Raw genomic sequence first — 21,759 nt, 5'->3', positions numbered from 1 at the left:
ACCTGATTTTAAGATTTATTTATAGTAAACAATTAATATACCGTAATCAATGCAATAGAGAAACACAGAAGACCCGGAAGTGACCATGAATAAAGATCAGCTAAGTTTGTCAGTGTGTCAAAGTAACTCATTGGAAGAAATATTCTCTCAAACACGTAGCTCTGGGTAACTGGATATCTCTAGGTTAGCGACAAAGAGTTGGGATCAGTGAGATAGTTCAGTGAGTAAAGATGTGTCTTAGTTAGGGTTTCTATTTCTGTGAAGAGACACCATGACCACAGCAACTCTTATAAATGAAACATTTAATTGGGCTGGCTTATGCCCAAGAGTCCATTTTCATCATGGCGGGAAGCATGGTGACACGCAGGCAGACATGGTGTTCAGGAAGGAGCTAAGAGCTCTACAACTTGATCCACAGGCAGCAGAAAAAGACTGAGCGCCACTAAGGCTGACTTGAGCTTCTGAGACCTTGAAGTCTCCCCTACCCCAATGTGACACTCTCTAACAAAGACACATTTATTCTAAGAAGGCCTATGGGGACCATTGCATTCAAACCACAGCAAGATGGTTGCCACCAAGGCTGATGACCTGACCCTCGGGCTGAAGGGAGAGAGCCGACTCTCCCATGTTGTCCTCTGACCTCCACTTACGTGCCATGTTTCAAACACATGCATACACACACACACACACACACACACACACACACACACACACACACACACACACACAGAGTATAACAGTAGACAGGCAAAGGACAAGAGGGCTTGAATGCAAAGCCTTTTTTTTTTTTTTTTTTTTTTTGATGATGCTAGGCCCACAGCCCTTAATGGTGTTGCATCAGACATTAAGTTTCATGGAGGATGGAGGGCACACATCAGCCAGACCACAGCACTGGACACTGTCAGTGGGTGTGTTGGCACTTAATTCCATAGGATAAAATTGATCCTTGGCTGCTATCAATTTACACCCATCCGGACGTTTAATTTGCATTTTCGATGACACATGTAATTGTTCAGTTTTCATGGGTCTATTCACTGTATCTGCCTTCCTCTTCCACTCCAAGCCTCCCTCCCTCCTCTGTGCCTGCCTGTCTTCCTCCTCTGAGCCTGCCTTCCTCCTCCATACCTGTCTCTCTCCTCCATGCCTGACTTCCTCCTCTGAGCCTGCCTGTCTCCTCTGTGGTGTGCCCATCAGATCTATTGCTTGCTTTGTTATTGTCTTGTTTTTATGACCGATTCGTAGCATTTCTTTAGACAATTTGAATACTGGTTTGCCCTGTCTTTATTATTTTAACTTTGAAAATATTACATTTATTCAGGGGGTAGTGTGGATGGGGATCATGCACCTGACACACAGCAAGGAGTGGAGGTCAGAGGGCAGTTTTCAGGAGCCGTTACTCTCCTTCCACCACATAGGTCCTAGGGTTCAAAGCCAGGTCCCCAGGCTTGGTGGCAAATGACTTTATCTGCTGAGACATTTCACAGACCCCTCCCTTCTTAACATTCTCTGTCATACCTTAATATTACAGTTGCAAATATGTCAATCTTTCTTTTTATGGTTAACCCTTATATGCCTTGAAGATTCCTTTTCCATTCTAAGGTCAGAAAATGTTATTTTTTTAATCTCCCTCTAAACATTTGAGCTTTTTTGCTTTTCTCAGCTAAACCCTTAGTCCCGTGGAATCAATCTTTGGGTATGATTTCTTCTTGGCTGGGTAAGTTTTTCCAACTTTCATGGGAGCTCTGATATCTTTTAATAGCTTAGTGAAGGAGAAAAATGAAGAGAGAAACCTCCTCTGTAACAAGATTTGGGAGGAGGGCTGGTTCTCCCTTAGACACCCTGCAGAGGAAGTGTGTTGAAGTGAGACAGGTGGCCTTTGCTTCAGCCAAGGCGGGCTTTCGCAACTAGAATGCTTGAGCAGCACATATTAAAAAAGGGAAAAGAAAGCAAGAAAAAATGGGGGATGGGAAACGAGCCCTCCGCCACTGTTTGAACTATGGCTCAAGTCATTTAAATAGTCTACTTGGTGGAGGAACAAGGCAGGCCTTTGTGAAGCCAGGGTCTCAGGTAGCCTAGGCTGAACTTGAATTTAGCTATGTAAATGAAGGTCTTCTAGAGCCCCTCATCTTCAAGTGCTGGGGTTACAAGTCTGCACTGCCAGCCTTGGGTAGCAAGTTTGAAAAAGGATTCACAGGTCCCTACCATGATAAAGCTCAAGAGTAGAGGCACCATTGTATGGTATTCAGAGGACGGACTATGCCTGAGATGGGAACTACCACTGGTGGAGGTCAGGAGACCTGACCTGAGTCTTGATTTCTCACTATCTCACTGTCAAGGTGTTAGTGAAAATTTCTTGGCCCGGAGTTATATTCTGTGTCCTAAAAAGAACCCTTCTAGATGCCTTAAGCAAATGTACTCACGTATTCTCAGGTGGCAGCCCAGGGGCAGGCAGGGCAGGCCAGCCCAATGTGGAATCTCCTTTGGTTTAGGTCTTACAGAGTGTGGCTTTTGTCAAGTAACCTCCATTCACAGAACTTCCGTTGACAGGTCCAGGAGCCACGTGGGCTCACTTGCTCCTTCTCAGCTGAGAGCTTCTGCTTTGGACAACATTAGGGTTCTGGAGGGAGAGACGCAGACTGAGCACTGGGGAGGCAGCCTGCTACATCTGTCATGGTCTGCTTCCAGCTGTGATGTCAGCCCACTCTGGCAGAGCCGTCTGGGTGACAAATGAAAGATGGAAAGCAGGGGAAATTCACACACTGTAGACTACATTTCATAACCAACATGGGGTTCTGAGTCATTTCCTCAGAGTGAACCCTGTGCGGATAGAAAATTCTAGTGAAGCAGGCCTGGGAAACAGTCCTCACCTAGCCTTGCTCCTCCTGGCTTCAGTAACTGACAGTCCGAGGGCTAGTCCAGTGTCTTTGTGGACAGCATGCTAAGATGTCAGCCCTCCCCTCTTGTTGAGCCTTATTGTGGGGAAAATGTGTGGATTCTTTTTCATAATTCTCCTCTCCCCCTTCTCCTCCTCAAAGAGCCCCAAATGCCTCCCCATGTCATTTTTGTGTAAGTTAACTCTAGCCTCGCCTCTTGGGCTAGCTTCAGATTAATTTAGGTCATTCACAAACAAGGAGTTACAGATCAGCCTTGAGTGACACTGGGCTAGTTTGTTAGGACCAACGAGGCTGACATTGAAATATGACATGGTCTGAGAACCTGCAGAGCCAACCTGCAGAGAAGCCCATGGCAGGAGAGCCACAGAAAGTCAAACAGGAAAGCAAACCTCTGCTTTCCCTACCTGCCCTGACTCCTGTTTATTTTATTTGTTTTTCCAGCTGAACGCACCAAAATATTTCCTTGTATTGATTTTTATGTGAGTGAAGTTAAATTGAACTCTTCATTGCCAATATATGATTCTCAAGAGACAATTCCTATATTTTATTATTTTAAATAATTTCTGTGTTTTGACAATATATTCTCTCTCTCACTACCTCTGTGTGTGTGTGTGTGTGTGTGTGTGTGTGTGTGTGTGTGTGTGTGTGCGTACATCGATATATAAATAAGTTTATTTTGAAGTTGATAGTCCTTGGCTCTTTCTGAGTCCTTGTTCCCCTTAACACTGCGTTGTCTGTGTAGCATCAGCCCAAAGCACCTAAGACAATGAAACGCCGGGCACTGCTCTTTGAGGAGACCGTGCCTATGACACCCACCCTGAGTACTTTAAGGCAATTGCTGGAAGGACTGAGCTTTGATTCTTTTCATGGGTGTGTTTCCTGCTTCCTGTTTGCAAAGACAACGCCAGAGACAGGAGCTTTCTCGCTGCTGCTGAGCGTTCTGGTAACAGGGTGACTGACCATGCACAATTTTAATTACAGAGCCGCAGCCCACTGCTGAGAGGACCTGCCTGGGCAGAGCAGCTCCGGGGCCTGAGGTGCTGGGACTGCACACAGTGAGTTCTTTTCCTGGATTTTAGTCTGTGTAAATTCTGATTTAAAACACAAAGATGTTTATGCCCGTTAGATGGCTGGGACTTCGTGTTTGTATTTGGTAAACAGCACTGGCTTGTGCCTGTCCTCGAAGCTTTGTCCTAGGGTGTCCATTGCCATGGTTAACGGGAGGAATTTATACAGTACCAAAAGCCAAAGCTGGGCATTCGTTGGAACTTTCAGAGGAGAAAGGAAAACTATTCTGTTCTGCGGTACCTGGTTAGAAGGGAACCTCACTTAAGTGTTGAATTCAGGAAAACAAAAGCAAGTCAAAAAAAAAAAAAAAAAAACCAAATAGGAAACAAGCAGTGAAGTAGGAGCCTGGGTATTGCTTCCTAGAGGAAGGCGTCCAAACCTCCCTACTCCGCATACTTGTAATGGGAGATTGAATCTACTGTACTGCGAGTGCTGGAATTTGTTTCTGATTCCAAATAGTTCTAAGAATTTCTTTCAGTACAGCTAGGGTCTCACTGCAATAATGAGCCTCCTGCTGAGGCAGGGGCATTGTCACTTTCCTAACTTGTTGATGAGAGTCCCAAAAGCCATCCCCTTGATTATATAGCAAACTGGCTTTTCAGGAAGAGGACTCTACTGGTATATGGGTTTCTTGGGAAACTTTCAGAATAAGTTAATGGGCCCAGACGAGAATCAGCCAAGATTGGGATGCAAGTTAATATGACATAGGTGTTGGGGTGTGTGTGTGTGTGTGTGTGTGTGTGTGTGTGTGTGTGTGTGTTGGAGTCAAAGCATCACTATTGATTTCATGTGCTCTTGGACAGTTTTGTGTGAGGAGAAAATGGCAAAAATTAAAATAAATGAGGCCAAGATGAATATATACATGAAGTTGGCCTACAAGGATGGATGTCAATCTGAAATTTTTATGTGAAATGACCTTCTTTCTTTCCCCTTTGGTCTTTCTGATTTAAGCATTAGCTTATTCACACATCTGATCTGCCTCTTCTGGGTGAATGAAAATTCTTTGATCCAAGTTTGATAGGCCAGTCCCTTGAAGGAAACCTGTAGGACGGTACTGAATTGCCAGAAGTCTTGCTCGGATCTAATGGCCTTCTCCCCGCTGGCACTGGCTCTATTGTGTTTCTCCTGGAGGCTGAAACAACTGTGCATTTAAGTCCATTAAACACAGCTGGAGGTGTTTTCTCTTCTTGTGACAAGTGAACTGCTTATGGGTGTCATAGCACTAGACGTCTTTCTGACGTCAATCTAAACCATCATAGAAAATGTGTGTTGCCTAAAGACAGCAGACAATGTGTGAGACCCAACATAGGCACCCCACTCTTTAAATGTGGGGGCATAGAGAAGAATCACTCTATTAGCTTCTAAAGTTTTGTCTTTGCTATTTGTGACAGGGTTGCACTATGTAGCCCTGAGTGGCCTTGAACTCAGAGTCCTGCTCAGCTTCCTGAGAACAGGCACTGGCTTATTCTTATCTCTCTGAGCGTCCTCATCCCCTTTGTGCCTGTAGTCTCAGAAAACTCTTTAGTGTAGATCTCTTCCAGAGTGGACCTAAAGAATGTTCAGCTTGCTCTCTGGTTGATGTGGGGAGATCCCAGAGATTCCCACATGTAGCATCTGCCACGCCCAAGGAAGACTAGGTAGGTGAGATTGACAGGCAAGCTCTCAAAGGAATGAAGGAGGCATTTTTGAATGGACAGCTCTTGGCTAGAGAGAGCAGGGGAGCAATCTAAGGGGAAAGTGTCTGTTCTGTGCAGATGTAGACCTCTTACCTGGGTTTCTCCAAAAGAATGGCAAGTTAGCAAATCCTCCCAAATTTTGTGGGGTTTGGGGAATTTTGTGTAAGAAATTCAGACACAAAGAAGAATTGCCTTGAAAGTAGGAAAACTATGTGTAAAGAAGTTACTGTACATGATGCAGAGAGAGTCGAAATTGGAGGTCTCTATAGGGTCCTTCATGTCATAGATTAGGGAGCCCCATGGAAGCAGGAAAGGAAAGATTGGGTCAGAGGGGATGGAGGACACCAGGAGAATTTATCAGCCTCCAGACTCAGCTCAGCTGGGCTCACATGGGCTCACTGGAGCAGCAAGCATTGGACCAGCATGAGCATGCACCAGGCCCTCTGCATATGTTATAGCAGTCAGCTCCGTGATTTCGTGGGACTCCTAACAGTGGGAACGGTTGTATCTCTGACCTTTTTGGGACTCTTTTCCTCCTATTGGGTTGCCTTGTCCAGCCTTGATGGGAGGGTTTTCACCTTGTCTTGTATCTTTGTTCTGTTTGGCTGTTGTCTCTTGGAAGTCTGCTTTTTTTTCTGAAGCAGAAATGGAGAGGGAGTGGATCTGGGGGAAAAGGGATGTGGGAGTGGAGCTCGGAGGAGTGGGGGAAGGGAAGTTCTGGCCAAGATGTATCGTATGAGGGAAGAATCTATTTTCAATAAAAAATAAAGATAAAAAGGAATTACTTTAGAGTTAAGTCCCTGGACAGCCCGCAGCTTGTACACTAACATTGCGACAGTGATGGTCTAGCTTTAGCTCTCTATGCAAGGACTGCTTCTTCTGGAGTTCCAAGAAATTGCTCCTATCCCCCAAGTCTCCCCAGATAACCAGCTTCTCCACTACAGAATGTTATGAAGAATTACACGTTTTTCTGCAGTGGGTTTCTTTCTTTTCCTCTATTTTCATTAATGACCACTTCCCTCAGGAAGGAAAATCTTAGGGACACATTATATCCTGCACAGTAAGTCACCAATGATTTTAAGGTGTGCCATCAAATAACAGCTTTTAGCCTGAGGACTCGCCACATGTTATTTTCATTGTCCCATAAATGGTCCTATGTCACAAAGCACATATTTTCCAACAGACTGAAATATCCATCATTCTGAACTAATAATGGAGAGAGATTGTCTCTGAGACAGAGTACACAGGGTGCCAAGTATTCAGAAGACAATTCAAGTTCGAGCCTAGACGGTTACTGACCAGTCACATAATTGAGTCTAGGTCGGCCATTCTCTACCTATCATGCATGAAGTTCCAGAACAACTAATACAGTCAATAAAAACAAAAACTGCCTTTTCTTCAGGACATACAAGAAGCATAGAACAGGGGCAGCTAATTTACTAGCTTTGTTTGTAACAAGTTTGTAACAAGACGCCCTGGTGTTGTACAGAGAAGGGAGCATTGCTTGAAGCTCATAAAGGCTCATTTCAATAATGGGTGTGTGTTGACTCAGCATCCACTAACTTGAGACCTCGAGAAGAATAAATGACGCAGTACCACCCACTTGATAGCAGTGCATGTTCCTAGAAGTGCATTTTATTTACTCATTCAACAAGAACTGGTTGACCCTCACTACGTGTGAGGCACTGTGGCAGATGCTGGGGACCAGGAAGGTATGACTTCTGCCACCACTCAGTAAGGTGGGGCTATCCTTTGGCCCTTAGATCTCCCAAAAGGCCCATGAAATGGAGACAGTTCCCATCCCATTGAACTATTTATTGACAGGTAATAGTGCTTTTATTGGGTAGATTGAACTAGAGGAAGTCAACGCACTGTGGGCATGCTAGCCCTCCATCCCTTCTTGATTTCCAGATGCCGTGAGACAAGCAGTTTCTTCCAGTATCTACTCCTGCCATGTTGGACTATCTCCCCTCGGGCCTAATTGAGCTCATCTGACATCTCTGAAACAATGAGCCCAAACCAAACCTTTATTTTCGGTCTGTTATTGATCTCAGGTGATTATCACAGTGATGCAAAGCCAGCGCGGATATCTCAGCAGGAGGGAGATAGACAAATAATCACATGGAAACATTGCGCAAATGCATTGAATGTTGCAGTGGGGATTGTGGGGACAGAGAACTGTGAGCCTATAAACATGACATCACACCCAGCTTCCCCGGGGGTAAGAGGAAATGTGTTCTGTGAGGGTTCTGAAGGTGTTGGCTAAGATTTGATAGGAGGATAGAAGGAAGACAAAGCTCTGTAGAACCTTGCCCATGGCCAGTGCTCCTGTAAAGCAAGAGACCATGACGTCAAGACTTGATCGATGTGAAGAGGATGGATGAGCACACAAGCACGAATAGTCTGTGATGAGGGACTCTACTATTTCCTCTCCTTGTTGTGGGAATGAAAGGAGCTCACAGTGGCCAACAATTCTGTCCGTTGTAAGAATTCCTTCCTTTATTCATTCACTTACCCAGCCAAAAGAACATGAGGCCAAAAGACCATGTTAGCATAGGCATTAAATTCTGGTGGGATGGGATGACAATAAACCAACACAGAGATATATAAGTTCTGTGGCAAGTTTTTATTTATGAATATGTCATCAAAGAAGTATGTAGATAAAGATTAAATATATACAGTACTGCATTGAAGTATGTGACTCCTCTGTTGAGTAAACTGTCCATGTCCGAGCTGTCAGGAAAACACATGGATGCTCTTAGCAGTCAAGTCAGTCAGACGCTGCAGAGAACTTCTAGAGAGACAAGTAAAAGAGGGAAGGTGAGATTTGAACTTGTTTACTCTTGATCCTGAGGACAGAATGCAGTTACTGTTCTCCTTATGCTCTGACACTTCTCTCTGGAGGGGAGGGGGCAGGACCAGGGGACAGTGCGAGTCTACAGGGAAACAATCCACCTATGAGACCTGAGGAAGAATAGAGAGGCAGAGCATTTCGGACTCTTCTGTTTCCTTTTATATGGATAGAGTAGAACTTATTAGACATGTATGTGGTTCCTAGACTTTCCCCATTCATCCCCTCCAGACAAGGCTTGGGTCTCACAGGCAGTGGACACATTTAGGGAAAATCATACTCTCCCCTTATTCTCTAAAGCTGTTATTTGATGGTGTATCTTAAAACTCTCTGTGCTCATCACTGGGAGAGCCACACATCCCTGGAGCCCTGTCTGAGTGAGCCCCAATTCTGCTGACACACAGGAACTTAAATAAGGCACATTTAATAAGATCAAGTCTCATTTCATAGGTTTGCAGTGAGTCTGCCTTCTCTGGAGATCTGCTTGACAGTTCCTCATGACAGTTGACCTGGTTGACACAGGTCAGTAATCTCATCTATCCAGGAGGCTGAGGCAGGAGTATTGCAAGTCCAAGGCTTGCTTGGTCTACAGGAAAGGATCCCTCCTGGCAATGCTTGGATATAGACATAGATGGAGTCAAGCCAGGGCACCTACGGGGGGGTCACAGGGATACAAAAGTCAGGCTTGATCTAAGGGGTTCATTCTATCAAAGGGAGGCATAATAGCAAAGCGATCAGGAACATCAACCTTTCAGACTTTCAGAGGGTAGGAATCAACATGGCTAGGTCAGTAGTGGTCACTGTCTTAGCATGGGCTGCTACAAGAAAACACCATGAACACAGCAGGCTGTGAACAACAGAAGTTTACATTTTACAGTTCTGGAGGCTGGGAAATCTACAGTGAAGGCATTGGCAGATTCTGCATCCAGGGAGAGCCTATCTCATGGTTCAGAGACTGCACCTTTGCCAGTGTTGTCATGGAATAGATGGGTGACAGTGTGAATGAGTTTGTGTGGATAAGAGGGTTATGGTGTATAGTACATAGGCTATGTGGTGTGGTGTGGTATGTGTGTGTATGCATGTGTGTGTGGTATATGTGTGTGGTACATGTCTGTGGTGTGTGTGTGTGTGCATGTGTGTGTATGGTATATGTATATGTAGTGTATGTGGGGTGTGTGTGTGTGCTTGTGTGTGTGTGTGTGGTATATGTATATGTAGTGGGGGGGTATGTGTGTGTGTGGAGTGTGTGTGTGGGGAGGCTGTGTGTGTGTATGGTATATGTATATGTAGTGTGTGTGGGGTATGTGTGTGGGGTGTGTGTGTGTGTGTGTGTGTGTGTGTGTGTGTGTGTGGTATATGTCTGTGGTGTGTGTGTGTGTGTATGTGTGTGTGTGATGTGCACCTTTTTTTCTCTCACTGACCTGGAACTAACCAAGTAGGCCACACTGATGGGCTAAACAATAAATCCCAGGGACCTTCCTGACTCTACCTCTTAGCATTAGGATTGCATGTGTGTGCTACCATGTGCTCTAAAGAACACACATTTAAACTCAGATCTTCATGTTTCATGTCAAATTTACCACCTGAGCCATTTCTACAGTCCAAGTGTATGCATGTGTTTGTGACCACTTTTTATGAACACTACATCTCACTGATGAAGACTCTGCCTTTAAAATCTAATCATTTTCTTCAAATCTCACCACCATGGGGCTAAGATTTCAGCATATGAATTTGACCATTTTGAATCAGTTTGATAATTCCGTTGCAGGAGCTGCCCTGGGCATATAGGTGTTGAGCAGCATTTCAGGGACAGTAGACTATGACCTTGATCATGACACCTCTCTCTCAAATGTCCCCTGAGAGGGACAACATCACCCTCAGCAGAGAATCACTGCATTGTTGTCATATCAGTGACTCACTGATGAATTTTAGCTTTGCGTCACAGGTACATGGCGAATGTGTCTTCAACAGTGCAATGTATTTACAGTCCTGTTCTTACAGCATAATCAAAAAGAATATAACGAAACTAGACTTAGAAGACCACATCATCAGGGATTTACTCACCCAGCTTGTGAAAGGCTAACACAGTAACGCACCTTCCAGGGGGTCATGAGTACGCTCGAGAACCTTAGTCTATTTGCTGCCGTCTTAGGGTTTTAACGTCAGAATTTAGAACTTATGTGTGGTTCTATTATCTTTTACAAGATAGACTTTTGAGAATTTCAGTGCCAAAGAAGTCTTTGACTCCAATGCTCCCACGAGTATCCAGCCTTTGGGTAACATGTACAAACACATTTAACATGAGATCAATTCTGGTTTTATAGGAAGCTACAAACAACGAGGGGCTCAGGGAAGCCACTCTTGTGTCCTCTGGTGCCAACGCTTGGCATTTTCATGTAAGTTATTATATTACAATATATGTATGTTGATTTAATCTTCCCTTAATATCTCATGGTTTAATCAAAACTTCTGAAAATGAAAACACTGTATTTTGTTACTATAAAGCTAAGAACTGGCATTTCAAAGTCACTTTAATCGTATATGACTAGCTCTCCCAAAGAGGTATGTTGCCATGCCATTGAGCCCACGAAAGGCTTCAGAATGTGTATGTTTACACAGGCATATGACTAATATATGGTACCATAAAGAAAATGACTACTTAAAAAATTTTTCCCATGTGGCTCATATGAAGCTAGAACAGTTTGTAAAATAGAGCTGTCTTCTGTATTGCTGTCATGTTCAGGGTTGTTTAAGGATCTACCTTCTAGAAGACTTTATTTTTTAAAAATTTTTAAAGATTTATTTATTTTTATGTATATGAGTGCTCTGTCTGCAGGTACACCTGCATGCCAGAAGAGGGCATAGAACTCACTGTAGATGGTTTTGAGCCACCATATAGTTGCTGAGAATTGAACTCAGGACCTCTGGAAAAGCAGCAGCTGTTCTTAACCACTGAGTCATCTCTCTAGACCCTCCCAGAAGGTTTTGAGTACTCTGGGCTAGTGCTTCTCAAATGCTCTATGAGAAGGTGTGTCTTTCTGACCAGGACCAACACTTAGATCCTCATGAAAGCCAACAAGCAATGTTAATAGAAGCCAAAACACTTCGGATCCTATTGGTGGCAGGAAGCCACTTGATCACACCTCTGATATCACAACTTCCATGGGGAGTATTGATGTGCTTGTCTTCCTCTGGTCTAATGGAGCTGGTCCACAGGCCATGTTTGAAGTAGCACCAGCCTGGACAGATACCTAGGCATTCCTTTGTGTCATCATGACCCAGTTCCTGGCCTTGCCTGATGCGTAAGAAGAACCTTGGCCATACACTGAACTGAGTATTGTGTAGGTAGCAGCACCTACTCTAAGAGTCGTTTTTCAAGTCTTGGTCAAGTTTTAGTGCCAATGGAATTAACATGCCGTGATTACAACAGGGGAAAAATGACACCGTACCACTTACTGATTTTTTAAAATCTTAGTCTACAGTAAAAAAATTGAATACAAAGCATACACCTCATAGCAAATACCACCCGATCAATAATTTAACTTTCTCTAACTGTATAGTGGCAAAATTTCACTTAGTTTGAGCTGGGGTGGAACCTGGTGGTCGAGTACTTGCCTAGCATGCGTAAGGATCTGGTTCACTCCCCAGCACTGGAAAAATAATCCATGTAATTCAAGTTCACTTAATTCAAATAGGTGGAGCTTGAGAGAAATCTGAAATGGCTTGTTAAATAGCCATGTTATTTGAGATGAACTTCCTAGTGCAAACCTGAAATTTGTTTTTAAACTTGGGATACACTGAAGCTCTCGAATCTAAGTTTATTTCCTAACTGGACTCTTACAGGGTTAGATTACCATCTCCTACTGCCATTTCTACTGGAAGAAAATACATTGGATAAAAGTAACAGAATGAAATCTTTGACAATATGATTTAAGCAGGAATTCCAAAGTTGTCAATTTCTGACTAGATCAGGTCAGCAGCTCTATATGGAACAAAATGGTGGGTGATAAACTGGTCCAAGGTGCTCCCAGCATCAACACCTTTCTCCCTTACATCCGTAGCATGTGCTTGTTTCCATGGGGAGGCATTTGAAGACCTTCAAGAATTAGCAGAGAACTCTCTCTAAGACATTTACCACTGAGCTCTTGAGCATGCCTCAGCCAGGGCACATGGGGTAAGTGCTTGGGGATAGTGCCATTGCCTGCCAGGGTAGATTGTTTGCAGATGAGGCAAAATATCTCATCTGCATCCAGATGTAGAGTCTCCCATCTTGTTACTCATAGTTATTATGATAAGGACTGAAAGTGCAAGGCCAGACACATCCCAGTGCAGCAGCACCGGCCATCAGGATGCAGCGGTGTTAGTGTCATCTGGGATATCTTTATTCCTTCTCATTGGATATTCGTTCTTGGCTTTATATGGGATTAAGCAAAGTGCACTGTCTATAAATTAGGCATCACTCATCACAGATAGAGATCAGCCCTGAAGCTGGGATTAACCCCATCCAGGACCAAGGACTATGCAGAAGGAGAGACAAAACAAAACACAGTAGCAGCAACGAGTCAAAGCACTTCCGGAATGCCTACATCCTGTTTACGGTTCTAATTTTCACTGCTGTTGTGTCATGGTGGTGATGTCCAGTTGTGAGATGTGGGATCTCGATGTCACATTGTCCAGACTCTCGCTTTCGGCTCTAAGCTTGCCTGGGAGAGTCTGATCTGAGTGGACTTCACTTGAGGCCTCCTCGGAATCAAGAAGCAGCATTCTGTTGGTGAACCCCAACATCCCAGCATCCCAGCATCCCTCTACTGTTGCCCCACTCTCCTCAGATTAAGTTTTTATATTAGCTATTTTTCTATTTCTGTGACAAAGCATCATGACCAAGGTAACTAATTAAAAAATAAATATTTACTAGACTCCCGTTTCAAAGGGTTTGAGCCCATGCCAGCTGTGGTGGTTTGAATGAGTATTCCCCCTTTCCCCGAGGCTCATGTATTTGAATGCTTAGTCTATGGGTGGTGGAACTGTTTGGGGGAAGATTAGAAAGCATAGCCTTGTTTGAGGAGGTTTGTCAGTGGGGTTGGTCTTTGAGATTCAAAAATCCATGCCATTCTCCATTGAGATATGAGTTCTCTGCTGCTGCTGCTCCAGTACCAGGCCTGCCTGTCTGTCACTATCCTCCCTATCATGGTGATTGAATTCTAACCTTATAGAACCATGAATCTCAAATTAAATGCTTTCTTTTATAAGTTACCTTGATTATGATTTTTATCATAGTACTTGAAAAGTAGGAAATGCAATGGGAGAGTGAAGTGAAGGCAACAGGAACAGCTGAGAGCACAATGGGAGTGGCATGAGTCTTTCCTAAGCCCCGCCCCCAGTGACACACCTTCCCCAACAAGGCCACACCTCCCAATCCTTTCTAAAGAGTTCTAGCAGCTGGGGACCAAGTATTTAAACATATGAGCCTAAGGAGTCATCCTCATTTAAAGCACCACATTTCTGATCTGCTCTGGGAAGATGAAGCAATCCCAGAAACTAGGGTAGGATGATCTAAGATCTCATATGACCAGATGCTTGAGCAACTCTGAGAAGAAAGAATGGACAAGTATTTTTTTTCTAAAAACAACGGGGGAAGACTCAGTTTGCCAGCAGATCACAGGTAGCCATTCAGCTGGGAGGGGAGATGAACACTATGACTGATTTGTTCAGTGATGTTCTAAGACCACTTGAGAGATCGGACTCTGTGTGCACAGGGATTAAGTCTTTGTCCTTTTCGAGGAAGGACCTGGATGCCTATGTCTTCCTCACACATTTTCAGTCTTCCCACTTCCATGACCCTGGCTTTGCTTTTCCTGCATTGTGTCCTAGAGTCACTAATTAATTATGGTCCCAGTTTCCTCTGTGCACTTGCTAATTGGATGTTTTGAAAGATTGCACCATGCTGGCTCAAATAATTAGTACAGAATTAAAAGACTAAGGGATGCTGGGCAAGATAGACCACAATGGTTATAAAAATACAGCAAAAATCACCCAAAGTGGCTGCCATTCCAGTAAGTAGTCAAGAGGGAATTCTGGGGCAGAGAGGCTGGAAAATAAACTCACAGTGAACTGATGGGGGAGATGGGATCAGCAGGAGGAGAATATTTTGTTTATTAATTATTTGAGAACTTCATACATACATACATACGATGTATTTTTATTATATTACCTCCACTTGTCTCCTTACCTTCTCCGTGATCATCCCTCCACATACGTCCCCTACCCCAACCTTTCATCCTTTTAAAAAAAAAACATAACTCACCAAATCCAGTTTGGACTGCCCGTATACTTATGAGTGTGAGATCATCTGCTGGAGCATGACTGACCTACAGGGGCCATGCCCTTAAAGAGAACGGACTCTTGGCACTCCCCCACTGGAAGCCATCACCTTATCAACAGTTCCTAGCTAACTTTGGGGGTCTCACGAGCTCTATCTTCATCCACAACAGAGTGTCGACTGGCCTCGCCTTCTACTGGAAACCACGCCTGCTATGCATTCGTGAGTGGAGTCCCGTCCCATCCAGAAGACAGTTTTACCATGGTCTTCCCTGACCTCTGGCTCTTACAGTCCTCCCACCTCTTCTTCCAGATGATCCCTACGCCTTCTGAATGGGCCGATATAGACATCTCATCCATGACTGGGCACACCACTGACACTGTCCTCACTCTGAGCAGTTGTTGTTTCTGAATTAATTGCTGTTTGTTGCATAAAGATGATGCCTGAGAGTCCCAGGAATCTATTGTCATACAGATATGAATTTAGAGGAAACTTTAACCTATGTCCGTTTAGCAAAATAGTCATAGTAAGTTCCTCCTGAGGCCTGTAGGTGGACTGGTCTTTAATAGAAGTTTATTGAGGAGGCACAACCTGTCTGAAGGACATATTGTCTGTGCATCAGGCAATGGCTGATGCCTCCTGCTGAGGTAGAAGCTTCCCCAAACAGGGTCAAGAAATGAATGAATTTAGAGTCCAAACATGCTGACATCTGTACCGAATTCTTCCACTTTCTAACTGGAGTTCAGAGCAAATGATTTACCTTCTCTGAACCACAATTCTTCATCTGTGGCTAAAAACCACATAGTCCCTTCGTCATAAAGTTATGGTAGGAATAAGTGAGATCACGTTAGGGAGAGTGTCCAGACCACTTCCTGTACAGAGAAAGCCCAAGTTAGCCATTATTAATATGAAGTTATGTTATTTATGTCATGATGCAATAATAATAAAACATTAACACAGGAATGTGCTTAGCCCGGCACAAATTTAGATTTAAGGTCCCTCAAGAAGAGCTGGTTTTCTTTTTCGTCCTTTCTATACTTTTACTGACCACTTTGTTTTCTGTCTCTAGTGCCCTTTCTCTTCCACTTAGGGACACAAGAATTTTTAAATTCAGTAGGTACAATTGTTCAGCTAAGACCTTCACTTGGACTAAAACAGATTCGTGAGAAATATTGAATGATGGTCACCAGGCTACAGCTGCCCAAATAAGTCCTGGAAACCATTCCCACATGTATTCTATCATCCTGAGCTGCTACTGATTCAGCACTGGGACACCGATGCTTTACAACTCCAGTGATCAAATACCTCACCGTTGTTAAGATGTCAGCCTTCCCAATGGGAAAGATTTGTGTCTCCTTTTACTCAGTGCTAACGCTCCAGTGTCTAGAGAGCAACCATGCAAGTCCTTAAGCTGGTTCACAGTCCAATCTCACCCACCTAGAGTTGCTTCTCTGATTTGATTTCTCTTAAATCAAGCTAAATGTCCCCAGAAGGCTAGGCCTTGCTGGAAACCAGAAAGACTCATTCAGCAGCAGTGATGTGATAGTGGGTCTAGAATGACTAAAGGTTGTCTTTAAGCTTTAGCTCGACTGCTCTTCACTAGGACAATACTGGGACTAATCAGGGTGAACGGTTAGCCTCCAAACAGTAAAGAACGGACCAGTGCTTCCAGTGGGGGACTTCACGGAAAGGCTGTCCTTGACTAATTGCTTAATCATTCAGAAGTGATGATTTACAGACTTTGTCCTCAGTATGAAATTGTGAATTCTAACCCATTGAATCATAGGGAAGCAGCTGCTTTCCCACCCTCTGCTCCGTACTCAAGGCTTCTGAAGAGAAGGAAAGAGAGCCATGGCTGAGCCACCTTTCCCCGACTAACTCATTCCCTTAAACAGTTTCCCAAGCCTTAATCACCTGAGTCTTAGCTTCATGATTTTTCACTGTATCACATTCTATTTCTGCTATTTGTGTTTGGTTGTTTGTCTTTCCCATTAATTAATTTACTTGCTCAATTTACATTCCAATCACAGGCGCTCCCACTCCTGACCCCCTCCTCAAATAGTCTCTTCCTCTAAGCCACCTCCCCTTCTCTGAGAGGGTGGAGGCTCCCTCTGGATACCCACCCCACCCCCACAAACTTGGCACATCAAGTCTCTGCAGGGGTAGGCACATCCTCTCCCACTGATGCCAGGCAAAAGACACCAACCCACCCGTAAGATTTTCAATCAAAAATTTGTTCTGTCTATGAGAAATGCAGGGACAAAGATGGAGCAGAGACTAAGGGAACAGCCAACCAATAACAGGCCCAACTTTAGACCCATCCCACAGGCAAGCACCAGTCTCTGACACTATTAATGATGCTCGGTTATTCTTGCAGACAGGACCCTCCCATAACTGTCCTCTCAGAGGATCAGCCCAGCAGCTGACTGAAACAGATTCAGAAGCTCACAACTAAACATAGGATGGAGCTTGAGGAGTCTTATGGCAGAGTTAGGGGAAGGATTGAGGGCCCCGGAGGGGATAGAAACTCCCCAGGAAGACCAACGGAGTCAACCAACCTGGACCCTTCTGGGTTCTCAGAGACTGAACCACCAACCAAAACAGCATGCACAGACTGGACCTAGTGTATCCCCCGACAACTGGAGCAGAGATTATCCTAAAAGCTGATATCTATGCTATTTTTAAACTTAATATCTAGGGCTGGAGAGATGACTCAACAGCTAAGAGCACTGGCTGCTCTTCCAGAGGACCTGGGTTCAATTTCCAGCACCCACATGGCAGCTCACAACTGTTTGATGCCAATGCATATTAAATAAAATTCTTAAGAAATAAACTTAATATCTTTTTAAAAAGACTCACTTCCTCTTTATGCATTGACTTGACATGTGTCCCACAGAGCACTTCCTATGAACTTGCCAGTTAAATGTGCCAATTCTATTTTTCCTCAAGTACATTAAAACAAGAACACTGCTATGCGTCACCATGCAATCCACCACTTAGATTGGCTTCTGGTAACACTCAGGGGATGCAGGGGATGCAGGGGATGCAGGGGATGCAGGGGATGCAGGGGATGCAGGGAAAGCAGGGGAAGCAGGGGATGGGATTCCCAGAAATCTTCCTGCATCCTCAGTGCTTGATAACCTGACAAACAGTCTTGGCTTGAAAGACAAATTTGGTGCCACCAGCTAGCAATGAACTAGATTCTTTTTCTAGCGTCCTTTGATGAGGCATTATCATAATACAGATCCGATGGACTCAGGCCCACACATTCTCAAGAGTTAGCTATATTTAAAGAGTAAATGCTTAAAAAACAACCCTCAGAATTTTCTGAATTACAGAGGAGTTAAACTGTCTAGGAACATCTTCCTTGGCACACAGCTGAAGTAAACGCTGGCAGAGGGGCATAGCCCTGCTAAGACTTGTGTCCGGTCTCCTCTGCAGTGCACTAGGCTTTTGCAGGGGCTGGTAGAACTTCCATGATGGGGAGAGAAGCACTGTAAGGATCCAAGTTAACTGCCCAGAGAGCAGTCTTGGAGAACCTCTACCACTTTGCATTTTCCCAGACTTTTCTACTTACTGTCGCTATGGTTTCCCGACTTTTCAAAGGCACAGGGACTGATGAGGAAACTGACTGTGGGCCTCAGAGAACAGACTCTGCCAAAATACAAGAACTTTGTTAACTGCCAAGAACGCCGTTGGTCACCCTTTCCGGGAGGAATGCAGGGAAACCTCAAGAATTAAATTCCGCTTGAAGCACATGGAGCATAGTCTCATATTCTGTTCTCCTGAACTAGTGTATTTATAATGCGCTCTTGGTTTCATTCCAGTCTTGCAGGGATGCCCCCTTGACATTAGACTGGCTGGTGTGTTCCTAGATACATTATGGACACTTCCTTCTCTCCTTGTCCGTTTTGATCAGATCATTCTTACTTAAGGTCTTCTTTCCTCATGCATCTCCCTTCTTCATTTAACATTTTAATGACCTACTCATTTGTCTTGGGTGTATGAAGCTTTGACCGCAGTTCCATACATGTGAGTACTGCATTCATGCACAGTGCTTGTGGACATCAGAAGAAGGTGTTCTAGCTCCTGGAGCTGGAGTTACAGATTGTTGTGAGCCACCATGGGGGTGTTGGGAACTGAACCTGGATCCTCTGTAAGAGCAGCACATGCTCTAACCACTGAGTCATCTCTCCACTCAACCCACCTTACTTTGTTTTGGTCTAAAGCAGACCCTCGAACAAATTTCATTTCTCCAAAACTTTCTTTTCATAATAAATGGAGTTCTTTTGGCTTTTCAAGATCATGTCAAAGCTTTCTCCAAAGCAAACAATCATATAGAGTCTGTGGGTCTTGGAGGCAGCAGTGGTAGACTGGGCCACTCCCAGAAGTTAATTCTGACCATGGTGTACATCACCAAATGACCTTGAGCTCCAGGCACTCCTCGTTACTTTTGCACAGTCCTGGGATAATTCAATAAAGGAACAGAAAAACCCAAAGCAAAGCCAAACTAAACCAAAAAGCTCTTGGATTCCTGTGTGGTCTTCCGTGTGTGATTTCAATTCTTATTTATTTCATATGAACTTGATGTGAGCAAATCAACTCCAGTGACTATATACACACCCACGCCAGAACTGAAAAGAATCCCCTAGGAGAAAACAGGAACCTTGGGAAGCCATTTTCTTATTGGGCTTTTGATCTGATTACCCTTGGAAACAGATGGCTATTTGGTTGGGGACAAAGCCACTTCTCCGCAGATCTAAGCCACTAAGGCAGTCATTGCTGTGGGGTATCACTTATAAGCTTATGACATGAGAAGGGCCACAGAAGGCTGAGAAACAAAGACGACCGTCCCTGCTTCTGCAAATTAGCATGGCACCCATGCCGACGGCCTGATGTGTTTTCTGTTTTTAATTTCCTCAATTTTCAAACTGTAGGAGAACATAATATGCTTCTGTTTCCTAGAAACAGAAAACACAAGTAAATATTAGAGAAATTTGATATAGAGAAAGTGGGTTTGAAGCTTCTCAAAAGGATGCACCAAATGAAGCCACAGTAATGCTGATCTTCCCTGCATCTGGTTTAACCAGATTGGAAGGCCTCAGTCTTCCTGGACAATGCCCGCGTAGTCCCATGGGTCACACATAAGTACAGGGATAAATAACACCATGCCAGCTGTGCTACGTAGCATGGCGTAGATGTAGGATATGAACTGGTGGTGAATTGGTGAGGTAGAACATGGCACACCTTTAATCTCAGCACGTGGACGATGTGGGGGGCAGAGGCAGGAGGATCTCTGAGATCAAGGACTACCTGGTCTACAATTCCAGAACAGCCAGGGCTACTGTCTTGAAAAGCAAATAAACAAACTAATAATAAAAATAAAAATAATAGTAGTAGCAGTATTAATAATTTTAAAAAGCTAGAATATATGAGCAAATTTAAACCCTTCAGTACATAGCACATTTATTTATTTATTTATTTATTTATTTATTTATTTATTTATTTAATTTTGAGGCTGCATTATGGCATAGTCTGTCAGTAATGGTGCCTGAGGCAAGCATTTCAACATGTCACCCTGGGACCTGTTGCCTTTTCTTCCCTTCCCACTCCTTGATCTCTTGTCAGGATACTCAGGCATGCATTCTGAGCTAGCTTCTATGACACGATCTAGCAAGTTAAGGATCTAAACCATGCCAGTTTGTATCTCACTGTTCTGAAAGTTGGAGTCTGGACAGAGCAGGGCTCCTTCAGGAAGCCTAGAGGGGAAAACCCATCCTTAGTCTTTTCTGGAGACTGCCTGCATTCCTTGGCTCACAAACCCTCTCTCACCATTCCAATCATTTGCTCCTGAGTGTTCACCTCAGCTTTTGAGCTGATCCTTCAGCATCTCTTATAGAGACTTTTGTAATTACAGAGGTCCACCAGGGAGTCTAGGTTGATCTTCCCATCTTGAGAGCTTTGACACATCCTATTTCTGAACCTTCTTTCCATGTAAAGAAAGTATTTGCAGGTTCTCAGCTAGGAGGTAAACATCTTTAGAAGTTTTCCTCATACAGGACCCTACTGTTCCACCTTCCCCTCATACAGGACCACCCTGTTCTATCCCCTCACCCTCATATGTATATACACGTGTACATACACCTATCCCCATACATACACACATATGTATACACACACTACACATACACAACACACATGTATATACACACACTATACTACACACACACATACACACACACACACACACACACACACACACACACACACACACACAGGCAAAGGCTACCACAAGTCCTAAAAGTAACTCAAGTAACTCAGGCCAACTGGACAGGGAATTGTGGGATGCCAAATATCCAGAGGATGAGGGTTTAGAAGGTCAATTTGAGTTTAATAAGGGCACATAGTTTGGGGGCTGGGACCCTTTGACCCCAAAGGATCACAGACAAATGAAGGCAGATGCACCATCTGAAGCTGGGGCTGTTACTGGAGATGGTGCTGATTTTGCCAACAGACAGTGTAAATGGAAACCTAGAGCTGAGCTATAGTTAACGGGAGCAGCCCACTCCCCTAAAGCAGACAGCAGAAATGCAGAGCCAGACACAGAGTCCAGCCAATCTGCGTCGAGGCTATCATGTGTGTATGTGTGTGTGTGTGTGTGTGTGTGTGTGTGTGTGTGTGTGTGTACATGTATATATATGATATATAATAAATATATATATATATAATTTTAAGTATTGTACATTTTGTGCCACCTGGGAAAAAATAACGTGAAGTTGTAAGACATGGTAAGACCCTGGCTCATAATAAAATAACCCACATGAAAGCACCCATAATTAATCCTACTCGCTTCAGTCAGCCTGGGATTCCTGCACCCTCACAGGCTGGTGGCACTCCCTGCAGTCTGGTTGAACATTGAGTTGCTCGTGTATGGAGGAGACTCATTTCCCA

General features: G+C 44.0%; 1 protein-coding gene across 12 annotated transcripts in view; it reads left to right on the top strand.

Annotated features, from left to right (window-relative positions):
• Positions 1 to 21,759, top strand: part of Ncald (neurocalcin delta) — a 435,285-nt gene that overhangs the window by 253,903 nt on the left and 159,623 nt on the right. For 6 of the 12 annotated variants that reach the window (XM_087558789.1, XM_087558788.1, XM_087558791.1 and 3 more), the window contains one exon: positions 3,876 to 3,949. The exons of the other annotated variants lie outside the window; for them this stretch is intronic. The gene's annotated coding sequence lies outside the window, so the exon portion shown is untranslated. The remainder of the gene's footprint in view (positions 1 to 3,875; positions 3,950 to 21,759) is intronic. 12 annotated transcript variants of the gene reach the window in all.

This window comes from Rattus norvegicus, chromosome 7, assembly GCF_021556685.1.
Source record: "Rattus norvegicus strain SHRSP/BbbUtx chromosome 7, alternate assembly SHRSP_T2T, whole genome shotgun sequence".
Lineage (NCBI taxonomy): Eukaryota > Metazoa > Chordata > Mammalia > Rodentia > Muridae > Rattus > Rattus norvegicus.
Note: the sequence above shows the minus strand (reverse complement) of the source record. Positions and strands in the feature narration are given on the sequence as shown.